Raw genomic sequence first — 14,274 nt, 5'->3', positions numbered from 1 at the left:
CCCTTGTGTGTGGGGTGGTAACTAAGTGCTTCAAACGTTAAACAGTTTAATAGTACATCATTATATAAACCCTTTTAATAAAGAATATATAAATTAATACGTAATTGATATTTTTTCTTTTCAATGTTTTTTCATTTATTTTTAAAGTGTGTTAATTTTTTTTGTAATATTATGAAATTTTTTATTACTTTTGTATGATATTTATATAAATAAACATTACGCTACTTAAACAGATTTTGCAAGTCAGTGAATTCAAGTTTTGTAAATTATGAATTATGTTAAAATATAGAAAGAAGTATATTCAAAGTTGAATATTTAATAAGACTGCTTTTAAGGGCCATTAGCTTTCAAAACAGAAGCATTTGAATTCGAAATACAAGTCTCTCAGCCGCTGTTACTGTCTGGACAAAATTAAATGCAATATTTAAAGTATCCCATGGAAATTTCGTTTAAAAGCAGACTGATAAAAAGCGTTAAAGATTGACTGGCAAAGGAAGTTTAATAGGCTGTGTTCTAAATAACATATTACATTTGCGGCGCAATAAAAAAAAAAAAATAAAGAATGTTTTGATAGTTATAAATTCCAAAAAGATGGAAAATACAGGTTTCAAAAATATTAGTAGCGTGTTAAAAAATATAAATCAGTATAATTATTATTTTGATTAAATACTATGTGGATGATAAAGGTGGGAGTGTTCGTTATTTTTCATGTAGGATAAGTAATAGCAGAATTGTATATAATTGACGTAATTTAATTGGTGGGAAATTGCAAGTTACTCGCCGTTTCTTGCCGGTTGTTCACGGTAGATTTCTACATTCCGAAACAGTTATAGATTTACATTGAATAAAAAATATTTGGATTTTATTTTCGCGTACCTTACAAAAAACTTGAAAACACTTGATTGGTTTTGAGTCACTTAAAAATCTCACTTTCTCGTAAAATTGACACATTTTTATAGAATGGGTAACTGAAGTATACATTAACAGCTTATCCAAAACGTTTCAACAAACCTTTTCTGTCACCGAAAATCTAGTGATCCTCGCCTTTTAATAATTCAATGTCTTGACGTTATATTGTTTTAAGTTTCTTATAATGGTTTTGGGTACGCATAATAGCTTCCCAAACTTGAATGGTCGGGACCCAGAGGGTGGACCACAATTACAACTGTATTCATAGCCCTGGGGGAAATCTAGCATTGTTACCCCACACTTTGAGGATTGAGGCATTAATGTATATTTATACAAATCATTGTTTTCGAATGCTACCCGTTTTAATTGCAGTTTCGAATAGTTTCCTTATGATGGAGAATAGAAGGGAGAAATAGTGTATGAGAGAGATGATTTCGTTCATTGCGTTCTTACTTTTGGTCTTATTTTTCAGCACCCAATTGGTCGGCAATTGTGGTCTAAATACCTTTATTTTATACTAGTTTTTGCCAGCTTCGCCCGCAAGTTATGAAAGTAGTAAGTAGTTAATTAAGTAATATAAGTCCTTTCTTGAAATTCAAGCTTAGTTTATACCAAATTTCATCGAAATCAGTTCAATGACGTAGTAGTGAAAGTGTAACATTTATACAACAGTGTAGTGTTGCATTTATATATAGGTAACTTTATAATATGTTATATAACCTTATGATATGGCAATATTTTGTCGAATTTTTCGAGTGTTTTTGCACTCAAACTGTTATTTTACTACGCCATCTGTCATTGTCTTATTGGATTCCAAGAGACATTTACAAATCTTATCTGGTTGAATAAAACCCGGGAAAGTTTATAAATACTAAAAATAAACATTGCGTGCGCAAAAATTGTCCGTCTTTGTTCTAGATTGAATGTGTTTAGGTGTTCTATAATAACGTGATCCAGGTATCAGAAATATTAAGTTCTCCAAATTGTAAGATGGGGAAATTCGATCGAAAAAGAAGTTATGGGCATTGAAAAATGTCAACGCTACGCATTAGTGAACAAGAATCGGGAGTGCCACCTGTCTATACCGTCATTATAAATATAGATACCCTTTCAATCTACCAGCCTACTATAGACTGACTTGAATATACGCCTAGAGTTCAGAAGAATATTATGATTTTAATAAGACTATTTATTTCTTTTGAATAAAAATTGTATCTCAACTGTAGCATAGATGTTATTTACTTTCAAATATCAAAAGTTTCGTTTATGAAATTAGCATGTTGCTACATCTATTAAGATTAATTATCCAATTTTATTAAATGTCTGTCATATTAACTAAACGGGCGATGCTCTTATCTACAATAAAATAAAATATAAATAAAATATAATAAATAAAATATCAATTAAATATTGGAAAAACCAATTAGTATTATATAAACTTTATAAAATATGTTATTTAATCTGGACGTGGTAACACTAACATGTATAAACAGAATATTTATTAATGTTTTGTAATAATTATTACATAGTAGTATTATTATGTAGTAAGCTGAGATGGCCCAGTGGTAAGAATGCGTGAATTTTAACCGATGATCGTGGGTTTAAACCACCTGTATTGGGTGTATTTTACCAACCCGCATTGGAGCAGCGTATTGGAATAAGCTCCAAGCCTTCTTTTCAAAAAGGGAGAGGAGGCCTTAGCCCAGCAGTGGGACATTCACAGGCTGTTACCAATAATTATTACGAGCTGATCTTTTGGATTCCCAAAGTAATTTTTAATTTTGTTTCCGGCTCATTGCAATAGAATCTATATTCCGAGTCAGAGGCGTGGAATTATCACAAAATATTTGTAATGCTATTTAAAATGTGCTTTAATTAATATTGGCTGCACCGTAACCTTGTAAAAATAAAATAAAAATCGCAAATGAAAGCTTTGTCTTTTCGGTGAATTTAAATAAAATTCCAGTACCGAGTATATCAATCTTTTCTCAGCATGTGCGGAATAGTCTCGTTAGAATAGGGAAATGAGTCAGCGATATTGGACCTTGTTATCTACTCGAAAGGGGTGAAAGTCGTAAATCAAACGGACATTGATGTAAGGGGCATAGATGGTGCCTAGGCGGGAATACACTCGATTACCGACGATCGATGTGAACTGTTCGCAATTCACATTGTTGAACGTATTACGGCAGTTGTTTAGACAGGTATAGTTTGAGATATATCGATACATTTTGCGCTTCGAAGACGATCGTGTTACATACTATAATATTTAATTAAAATAATATTGTGCCGTTGCTTGTATGCGATCTATCTGTGATACGTTAATTCTTATTTATCACGTAATGAAGGATGTATTTTTTTTGTTGTTACGTCTTGAAGGTATATTGTCTATATATGTATTTCGTGGCAAACGGTACTTAATCGTGTGTGCTTGGCGCGTATACTTCGTGGCTCTGTATTATTATAATAACTCTCATATTTTTATTTGTTGGTCACCATATTTGTTGGTTCTAAGTATGGTCTTTAAGTATAAACTTTTTCAATAACCATAATATAAATATTGATGTTTCAACTTCCGGGTTCCCGTGATAGTCACTTTAAGTCACTTTTTTAATTATTGTTCTTATAGACAGATGGTTGCGTAAAAATTCTTTTAATTCATAATTTGGAAATAAGAGAATTTAATATAATTAATTAATAATATGACGATTTAAAGTCAATACATCTTTCCAAGGTATTCGAAACTAATCAAATGCGTAGACTTTGTAATTTAAAAAGTCCAGTGAATAGACCAAATTTATTTATATAATAACGAAAGCATGGAGTTAGTATTCGATGATTTTCATAAAGTATTGGAAAACGTAGCGAGGAAACTTGCATATGTGTCGGATTTCTGCGAAATTCTCCTTAAAGCCTTCGCTCTATTGGTAATTTATAGGCTGTTACTTATTCTTTTTTTAATAAAAAATACCAATTAACATTAAAGGCCGGGTTTAAAATAAAAAACTTTCTCACTCACTTAGGTAAGTTTTACGACGTATATACGCCACAATTCAGCTCGCTAAGGCAATAGAAATGGGCTCCATCGAGCGTTATCAGCAAAGGCTAACCTTTTTGCTGCGACGGAAACCTGGCGTTTGTCTGTCTTATCGTGGTAAGCCTTTTTACACAATGTATATGGTATTTGTCTACGAAACAAATGGATTTATTTTATTATTATGTTAACCGTACGTTTTTCTAATAATATTAATATTAGGTATTTCGATTTAGCTTACAATTTCAAACTCTTTATATATCAAGTAAAGCTATATATATTTTGGGAAGATTATTGTTAATTATGACGCGAATGCGTCGAGATTACGTCGCCGAATTATAAAATAAGTGAAATCGATGTTCCATGTGTTTTTTATTAATATGCTATGCGGTTACATTTGCTATAGCGGGTTCAAATCCTGATAAGTACAATTTATTTTTTATGAGGTTAATTTGTATTTATCATCTGCTTCGCAGTGTGGGATAAAAATCTGTCTCAATAAGCTCCAGATCTTCTTAAATGGAAAAAGAGGCCTTAGACTGGTAGTGGGATATATACAGGATACTTTTAATTCTTTGACCAAAAATATACTTTATCAAATGCATGGTACAGAATGCCTACCTTCCATGAGGCATTTTCTGTTAGTCAACCTCTAAACTTAGTGGATGGCAACATATCATATGGTTCAAGGTGATCACTTACTACTGAGTGGGCAATTTGCCTCTCGGTCATTAATTGCTCTTGGATTGTAAAAAAGAATGAAAACCTATTACCCAAGCCTGAAATCAACTGCGTAGATGGGATTTTCAAATGTCAATAAAAATAATAAGCTTTATTATTGAAACCATTGTTAACCTAATTAAGTATAGTTAAAATAATTCTGATATATAATATAATAGCATGCAAATTAACTAATTTATAACTATTTTTATGCGATGCTATTTTGAAAAAAAAAAGAAATCATGTCATGAACTACTTTACTATTATAAATATACTTTATATTACATATTTTTAAATAAAGATTCTATGTTTATGTAAGAATCTACTTGAAACACGTTTGGTTTGATTTAAATAGAGATAATCGTACCAGTTATTTGATAGTAGCAAGCAAGGCATATACTATACCATTATTAAAAGAAACCAGATTTGAAAGAAAGTTTTCATTTTCATATTTACCTCTACAGATGCAAGTGTGACCGACACTCGCTACTCACTCTCTTGGTTCGATGGGACGATAATCCAACACGGCCAAAGACTTTACTTTGTGGTAGGGCTTTAAATAAACCCGTCTGCTTTGGTATCGTCCACTCATCAGGTATTCTACTGCCAAACAGCAATGTTTAGTATTTTTCTGTTCTGGTTTGAAGAGTAAGTTAGCTAGTGACCATCAGGTGACCCATTTGCCTGTTCACCTACCAATATTATACAAATAAGAGTATTTGTATGTTTATATCATAAATAGCTTAATGTGATTTTTGGGAGACAAGAATGAAAACACTGCCAACTTCTCTATTCTGAATTTGTACCTGAGACCATAATTTGTATGTAGTAGTAGTACTAGACCTTGTATACAATACTAAAATCAGTATCTTCAATAAGACGGTATCATTTACTTCATTCTAAAACTAGAGTTCATTCGTAAGCAATTAGCGGTGAACAAAGTTTAAACCGACGAATTAAATACGTTCTAAGAACAAGTTTCCATTATACAAATCGGTGGATATTTAATTTAGTTGCGTATTAAAGTTTCATGTTGACATGATTAAATTCTGTCGAACGATGTTCAATGCTTTCAATTTTATTCGTAGGCATGTTTTTCAACTATATTGCTTTTTACAATGTTAAGTTTAATTGAAATATAAACATTTTTTTATATTATTTATATAAATTTAAATTAATTTCAATATTGATTAATTAGAGATCAGGCATAACTTCTTAAAACTTAAATATTTTACTAGCATGAGTCATGACATGACACGAAATTTTAACCGAAAATCATCACCCTTATCACCAACGAGCCTTAAAAGAAAGAAGCGATATAAATTCGAGAGACGGTTTCCTACTTCCGTTTAAATACAAACGTATTATGACAATGTAAACAAATACTGCTAACATTTAGTTTCAAGCAATTAAACTACTCCTCTAGTACTAATTACTTGTGCTTTAAGACTTTGTTTTATTTGCACACTTATATAATAGAATCTTCATATTAATGTTAACAATTCTTTATCTTTACAATAAACTTAAAAAAAAATCTGATATAAAATATATTTAAATAGATGTCGGTTCCGATTTCGTATGTGTAAAATTATCACACAAAAATACCCAGTTTTATCTCTCAAAGTTGAAATTAACAAATGTCCCTTCTTAGTTTACGTAGAGTGCATGGTGAGGTTTCCTTTGATTCAGAGAGATTCTTTACGAATATTATTATTGTGAAAACTAATTTTTTTGCTACCCTTTCACGTTTTAATTACTCAACCGATTATCGTGATAGTTATATAAATGTACCTTACACACCTCTCATCATACGCAAGGCGATGGAAACTTGTTATTGTGTGATTCTTTGTTATATATTAATGCGTCTGTCTGTTCTATAAAACTAATGAATTCGTTTTATTCAAGCTCATATAAGCTCACTATTATAGCATATATTTGTGTTATGTACAGAAATTTACGTTACAAATATCATAGAATTTTGGTTAAGGTAAATCCTTAATTTCAACCAATGTTGAATTCAATTCATTTTTATTAACTTCTAAACTTTAGGACTTTAACGTCTAGAAATTATACCGGTACTCATTGGTTCTAGCATGGCTTGGAATCCCAATGTATATAGCGTTTTCATCCTTAAATGCGAGACCTTTTATAATATTTGAAATTAATATATACTAATAAAAAAGAAGATTTTTTTTAATGGACAGCTGAAAAAATACTAAGCCATACATTGGCTTAAAAGTTATACTAGAAAATTCATGGCGTTTCGGAGAAGGTTTTAGAATAGAATATTATTATATAAGTAGCGGCGCTTCTCAATTTCACCCACTTTAAGAGACTATTGACGTGACAAGCATAAATTTTATTTTCTTGTAAGCCGAGAGGACGTAGTGGTTAGAATGCGTGAATCTTAACCGATGATCGTGGTTTCCAACTGTAACTGTAACAGCCTGTGAATGTCCCACTGCTCTGCTGCCTCCTCTCCTTTTTTTTTTAAGGAGAAGGTTTGGAGCTTATTCCACCACGCTGCTCCAGTGCGGGTTGGTGGAATACACATGTGGCAGAATTTTAATGAAATTAGACACATGCAGGTTTCCTCACGACGTTTTGAGCCCGGGTTTGAGCCCACGATCATCGGTTAAGATTCACCTGTTCTTACCACGGGGCCATCTCGACTTCGAGGAAGTATTAAAATTAGTAATTTAGACGAAAAAAGCCATTGACAATATTCCTTATTCGAATTAAATATACATATATATATATATATATATATATATATATATATATATATATATATATATATATTTAAATCAGACATAGTAACAATGATGATATCCACTCAGACCAAACAGTCACACAATTCTTATCGAATCGAAACACTTTAGCATTCGATTTAAATAAATTAAATACAATATAAATAGTGTAATAAAAAGATGCATTTTTTTAAATTGAGTTGTAATAACGTCGAATGAGAAGTTAATATTTTATCTTTATATCCTTAACCCTAAATGCACTTCGTTGCGACTTGTCATGTTTGAACATATTAGTAACTGAACGCATTGCAAGCTTCACAATGTAGACAAATAAACAGAAACCTAATATAATATAATGAGGAGAGGAGGCCTTAGCCCAGCAATAGGACATTCACGGGCTGTTACTACTATACTTCCTCGTGTTGAGATAAATATACTCTTAGTTCAAGCGATCAGAATCGAACATACGACTTTCACATATCTCGGTGGCAATCAATTACACAGTTGGTATCTTACAAGTACATACACTCAATGTATAATCAATAGTGTTTTAATATGAAATATAATATAGGAAAAAGAAAAAATATTCTTATCTCTAAAAGATCTTAACATTATTGCGTAAATTGATAGCCATTATCGAAACAATTTTCTAAACAGTCCCCAGTCCTTGCGGTGGAGTGTTTGGACGGTTGGTAAATATTTACCAAAATTAACTGTTATCGTTGAGCGGTGACGTCACTGTTTATGGGGTCATTAGCGTTATGACTGACTGAGAGGGTGTTAAGAGCCCGTAATAAAACAGGGAATGGAACAGAGCGTTGGGAGAGCGTTCAGTGTGAGAAGCGAAGTTGGTACTTGATGGTTAGATAATTCAATTATTCTGCATATTTATTTATTGATATGGAGCATCTATTTGTACGTCAAGGAGGTGAGACTGACTCGTAAGCCGTGACGGCAAACGGCATGACCTTTACTGATGTCATAGTGCCCCCTCTCCGCCACCACCCTCTACTGTCTTGTGCGTGCATGGCGATAAATATAAAAAAACATATACTCATTTCAGCAACGAAACTCATATACACTATGATTATATATATTTTACGTGGCGTGACGTGACGTTGTGTGTGTGTGGTTTTTTGTATAATAGGGACGAGCTAATGATGGGCCACCTGGTGGGAAGTGATCACTACATGATATAGACATTGGTGCTGTAAGAGATCATAACCATTTCATACATCACCGATGCACCACCGACCTTGAGAACTAAGATGTTTCGTCTCTTGTTTATATACTAACTTAGCTAACTCTGGTCATATATATTTTTTCAAAGAAAGAACGAAATGTTTTCGAACAACTTTTTTAAATAGTTACTTATTTAAGAAATATTTTCTAGAAACTTCGATAACATAAATGATATATATGATAACATAAATCATGTTTGAACTTACAGCGTTTGATTAAAAATACGTTCTAAAAAGCAGTGAAACTATTGGCATTTGTTTTGTTTTAACGGTTTCATCTTGTAATAACAAAAGTAACAATTTCTAATTGTAGTGCGGGGCAAAGGCGGCCTCTCGTTAGAGACAAGATTAGGAGTTCATTTCATCACGTTGCTCTAATGCGTGGTAGATACACAAGTAGTAGATTTTAATCCGACAATTTTCTTTTAAGTATATTGCAATCACCACTGAGCACTAGATGGATTGTAAATATAAGTTAAGCAAATAAAAATTCAACGATTTTTAGATTTGTAGAGATAAAATAACACGCTACTCGCTTAAAATGTAAACACTTTCTTATTAATTATTGTTTGGGACATGTTCGTCCCTGAAGGCGAAAATTTTAATGATTCTTCCCTTATTTCGTTTAGAATTCCCCTGAAATGTGCTTTTAATAAGTTCCTTGTTTAATGAATATTACCCGTGACTTGGTATATTTATATTTATTATAAGTAGGCGGACGAGCAAATGGGAAACCTGATGATAAGTGGTCACCAACGCCCATAGACATTGACATTGTCAGAAATGTTAAGAATATATATATCGTTGTCTGTATGTATGCTCCAAATAAAAACTGTAAAATTCCATTAACTAAAGCCATTTTGGAGCTGTAGCGAGCGAAGCGCAAAAAGAGTCAACAAATTCGATTCATAGAAAAGATGGTATTCGACCACATTATATAAAAATATGTAATGATAAATAAAGAAATCCTTGGCCTTTTTTTATTTAAAAAACTCATTGTTTTCGTTATATATGTAATATGTTCCTATACTTATAGTTTTACAATGTAAAATGTTGGTTTAAAAGTTGGAAATTAAGAAATAAATACATAGTTACTAACTAAAAGAATGCGCTTGCTTATTCTTGGAAAGTGTACCAAAAAAGAATGTCACCAAATTTTGTTTCGATAGGCGCTGAGGTCGATTATATTTTCGGGGGCGAGGCCGTGACGTAATTTAGTATTATTTTTATAAGCTACTCTTGTCTTGTAGAAGCGAATGCTATTCATAAAATAATTTCAAACATCTGCAACGGAAACAAATGACAATAGGCATCCATTGTAGGAAATTACAGAAAAATCTACATATAGCTGAATTTGATGAGGTCGCGTCTGTTTGAATGATTGGCGTGTACTATTATAAAGTAAATATCATTTGCAAGGGATGTTCTTGCATACAAGCTTATAAAATCGATGGTTTTCATAAGCTTATCGTACAAGTATTATTAATTTGAACGTTTTTGACTCAATTATACCAAATTGTGGAGCGGATTTGAATTAGATTTGGTAGGTGGAATATTCTGGAATAACATGCAAGTTGTTTTTAATTGTTAATATTAGAAGGATTCAAAAATGGGCTATAATTGTGGTAAATGATCAACTTTCCTTACTTTGTTCAAGGATGGTACACAGGAATAACTTGGTATGCTATATTTTTTATATTTATGCATTAAGTAAGAGAAAAAAGAAAATGCATCGATTCCAGCAAATAAACTTAAGATATGGGTCAATGAATCAGTGGCAAAAAGTAAAACGACTGATCATATTTCTAGTATCGAATTTGCCTATTGAAGAAGTACTTGTATTACCAAAATATATTGCTATTACAAAATATATTACTAAAGTATATTTAATTATGTAAATATTATTGGTATCTGTTATCTAGTGACAAGGTCCTAGTTTATGTAGTGACTGGCTCATGGAACTGAAAATCCAGAGGTGAATACATATTTTCAATTCTGACTTGGGTCAGTTAAAAGGAATTATTTTGTTGAGTTTTTATGGCAAGATTTTCTCATTAGCAGCCAGAAATTGAAAATTTATAAAGAGTTTCTTTGTTTGAACTCGCTAATCTCAAGATCTATCGCGGGGGCAATTTTACTACTTTATAAGGGTTACGATACGTTCTCGATTTTGTTCCGATCCAACGTCGACTGAACCGCAATTCGTTTCGTTTTGTTAGTACAATAGAAAAACGGATAAACGGTAACGATTGCGCGGCATCATACGTTGCGATAAAGTAAGAATAAAAGTAAGAAACACAAATTGTATTTGTATCAGATAATCTATTTATTAAGTAAGATTAAAAACTGTACTCCACGCTAAGCGTACATCGTACGTCCTTGGTGGTGAAATAGTAACTTTTAACCCGTGTAAAGCAGCGTGGAATAGCTAGTAAGCATAATTATGCGAACTCTATTCAAAACAATAAGGGGTATCCCCAAAACAGCTCAATTCCCGAAACAAAAGACCCTGACGTTTCCCGTTCGTAACGAAACCTACTTAGCGATGCACTCCAGATTACAGCGTGAGCAATAAATAAAGGCAGTGAGTCCCAAGCGTTTATAAATTTACTAAGGAAATTTGTACACTATATCTTAGAGTTCCTTAAACTTTAATACGAGTTTTGAAGAATTGATAGATGTTTTTTCTTTGCTAGCATTATTATGGAATAGCACTTCTTTAGAGTGGCTTTTCTTTCATAAGATTTAATAGGATTTTGTATAAGATAGGTGGAAAATGCGCCAGTTAGTGTTAAATAGAACGTCTGTCCATACATAAGAAATATAACAGCTAGACAAAGTATTGCTCTTTGGTGATAAATTAAAATTTCGAAAATACAAAAAAAAAATCAACTTTATTAGGAAATTAAGTTTTCCTTAAAATTTGAAGGCTCTATTTTATAAATTTAAGTAGTATAATTTTTAACGTACATAATTTGATTCGATGTTACTTTTAAATTATTATTGTTTGATTAAGTTTAGCATTTACATATACAAAAAAAGTAATTTCCATTGATCATTCAGATGAATTGAAAAATATATACAGAACCGTTACAAAATTGTCGTTTTTACAGCAATGATAAACATGTATTATTTAAAATATCCCGGTCACGTCCTGTGTCTGGAAGTGAATTATTGCGTGTGACGCAATGTTTTATTAACGTATACAGAAATCATATTTGCGTTGGAGTATATTTAACGTACTAATAAAACAATACGATACTGTTCATATTTTTATTATTAAATATATGACGATTAAGTGTACCTTAATATGTAATTCGTATGACAATTATTATTAATTGGTAAATAAATCGCGTTGAGATGATATCCAGGAGATGAATAATGAAAGTCTTCGATGACTTCTATCGATTCAATAATTTTGTGATAATTTGTTTGGTTTTGACAAGTCCTATTTTTTAATAACATTGAAAATCATGCTCTGAAGACTATTTGAAAAATATTGGCTTGTATAACGTTCTACTATTAAGTAAAATGATATTAATAAATTATTCCTTTCATTTGTTACAGGAAATCGCAGCCATCCTTATCAGCTTCGATAAACATAGTGATTGGCAGTCCAAAGAAGTCAAAATACGGTAAGTTACATAACTTTATGTATGATTTTTTTACGCATATAAGTAAATCTTGCTGATTGGTGCTAGTGGCAATACAAACTAGCACACAGTGTTAGTTTTAGAATATAGATGAGAAATTAAAAGTTTGTTTCCAAAGAGGTTTTATAGAAAAGAAATATTTTTTTGTATTAAATATTAAAGTGATAATCTATATAATATATATCTAAGAATTAGCCGAACAGACAATGTCCTGCCCTTTACAAAATAATTATATAGACATAAGTATTATTTATATACAACCTTACGGCACCCGACAAGGCGATGTCGGATTCGTTTGACGGCATATCCGCAACACGTCAAGTCCCACAAGTTCAATTCCCGCACGTGACAAATATTTCCTTTTGCCATAAATACACCAGTGACGTTCAGTTTTACTTTCTCTTTCACAAGTTAAATAGTCCTTGCTGCAGGACTGACTTGTCTAATGTATATAATGTAATAGATCCAATCATATTTTATTGATGTTCAGCCTTTCTTAATAGTTGTGATGCAATTTGTATTCATTCAATTTTGAAATATCGAAAAAGAGTAAGTGAATCTGTATAAATAAGTAATCACTCTATTGCTGATGGCTTATGTATAATGAAATTGTCATAAATTACAAAAATGTAAGATCATTAAAAAATAAAACAATAATTTAACGTACGTTAATTAGTATGTGAATAAATTTTAGACCTAACAATGTCTAACGCTAACATATCTGTACAGTCATAGACAAAGACTAAATTCTAAAAAGACTCGAAAATCATCCTGGCTGTTTGAAACAGACTCTTAAATTTCGACCAGAGAACCGTAAGAGACAACCGATCATGAATTTTAATGTACCCTCGCTAGCGTTCCACCTTATCCCGTTGAAAAGAGAAAAGTAATGGCGGTACATGCGAAATCAGAGAGAAAAAAATGTATAAAAGTTGCCGCAGGAGCATGAATTAAAACTATCAGTGGACTTACGTCTTCCTACTTTTATGCCTTTACTCTGTGACTATACCTAATTTGGCGCCCAACGAGGGACCCGTTCCAAGTTGTAACAACTTTAAGCAAATTAAAACTTCCACGGTGACTACTGCTCTCTTAGTCTGTTCTGTTGAAATATTAACTCTTTATGAGTACGTAGTGTACTTTTGGAATTTCGATGTGCCCGCAGATTCGAGTCGTTAGTTTAAAATTTAATACGTATCTCCGTTCGAAGTTCGAGATAGTTCGGTTGTCTTTATGAATTAGATCGGTCGTGGAATGAGATTTGTTAGAAAATGTTGTCTTGCAGATCAACGTATATAGTCTCCGAGTTAATATCTATCATAATAATTATTTCTGCGTTAATTATACTGATATTAGATTAAACAAAATATAAAATTAGCCTTGCGTTTTACGTTCAATACTTATTAAATATTATGTAATGTATAAATACATAATATTGTGATAATAAGTAAAGTATTATATCATAAATCAAAAGTAAATAGTACAGTACAGTAACAGCCTGTAAATGTCCCACTGCTGGGCTAAGGCCTCCTCTCCCTTTTTTGAGGAGAAGGTTTGGAGCTTATTCCACCACGCTGCTCCAGTGCGGGTTGGTAGAATACACATGTGGCAGAATTTCGATGAAATTAGACACATGCAGGTTTCCTCACGATGTTTTCCTTCACCGAAAAGCACGAGATGAATTATAAACAGAAATTAAGCACATGTAAATTCAGAGGTGCTTGCCCGGGTTTGAACCCACGTTCATCGGTTAAGATTCACGCGTTCTTACCACTGGGCCATCTCGAAAAGTAAATAGTATATCGTTATTATTAATAGTCTTCAAAAAAATTATATTGTCAATCCATCTGCCGATGATAAAGTGACTTATTAGAATATATAGGCAAATATATAGATTAAATGATTTCAAATTATTAATCACAATATTTGATGTCTATAAATGAGAATCACGAAGATAGCACTTTATT

General features: G+C 31.9%; 1 protein-coding gene across 2 annotated transcripts in view; it reads left to right on the top strand.

Moving 5' to 3' along the window:
• Positions 1-12,225: 12,225 nt before the first annotated feature.
• LOC126773770 (calmodulin-binding transcription activator 2) overlaps positions 12,226-14,274 on the top strand; it is a 74,094-nt gene continuing 72,045 nt past the window's right edge. For both annotated transcript variants that reach the window (XM_050494916.1, XM_050494915.1), the window contains exon 1: positions 12,226-12,289. The gene's annotated coding sequence lies outside the window, so the exon portion shown is untranslated. The remainder of the gene's footprint in view (positions 12,290-14,274) is intronic.

The sequence above is a fragment of the Nymphalis io genome, chromosome 15, assembly GCF_905147045.1.
Source record: "Nymphalis io chromosome 15, ilAglIoxx1.1, whole genome shotgun sequence".
NCBI lineage: Eukaryota > Metazoa > Arthropoda > Insecta > Lepidoptera > Nymphalidae > Nymphalis > Nymphalis io.
Note: the sequence above shows the minus strand (reverse complement) of the source record. Positions and strands in the feature narration are given on the sequence as shown.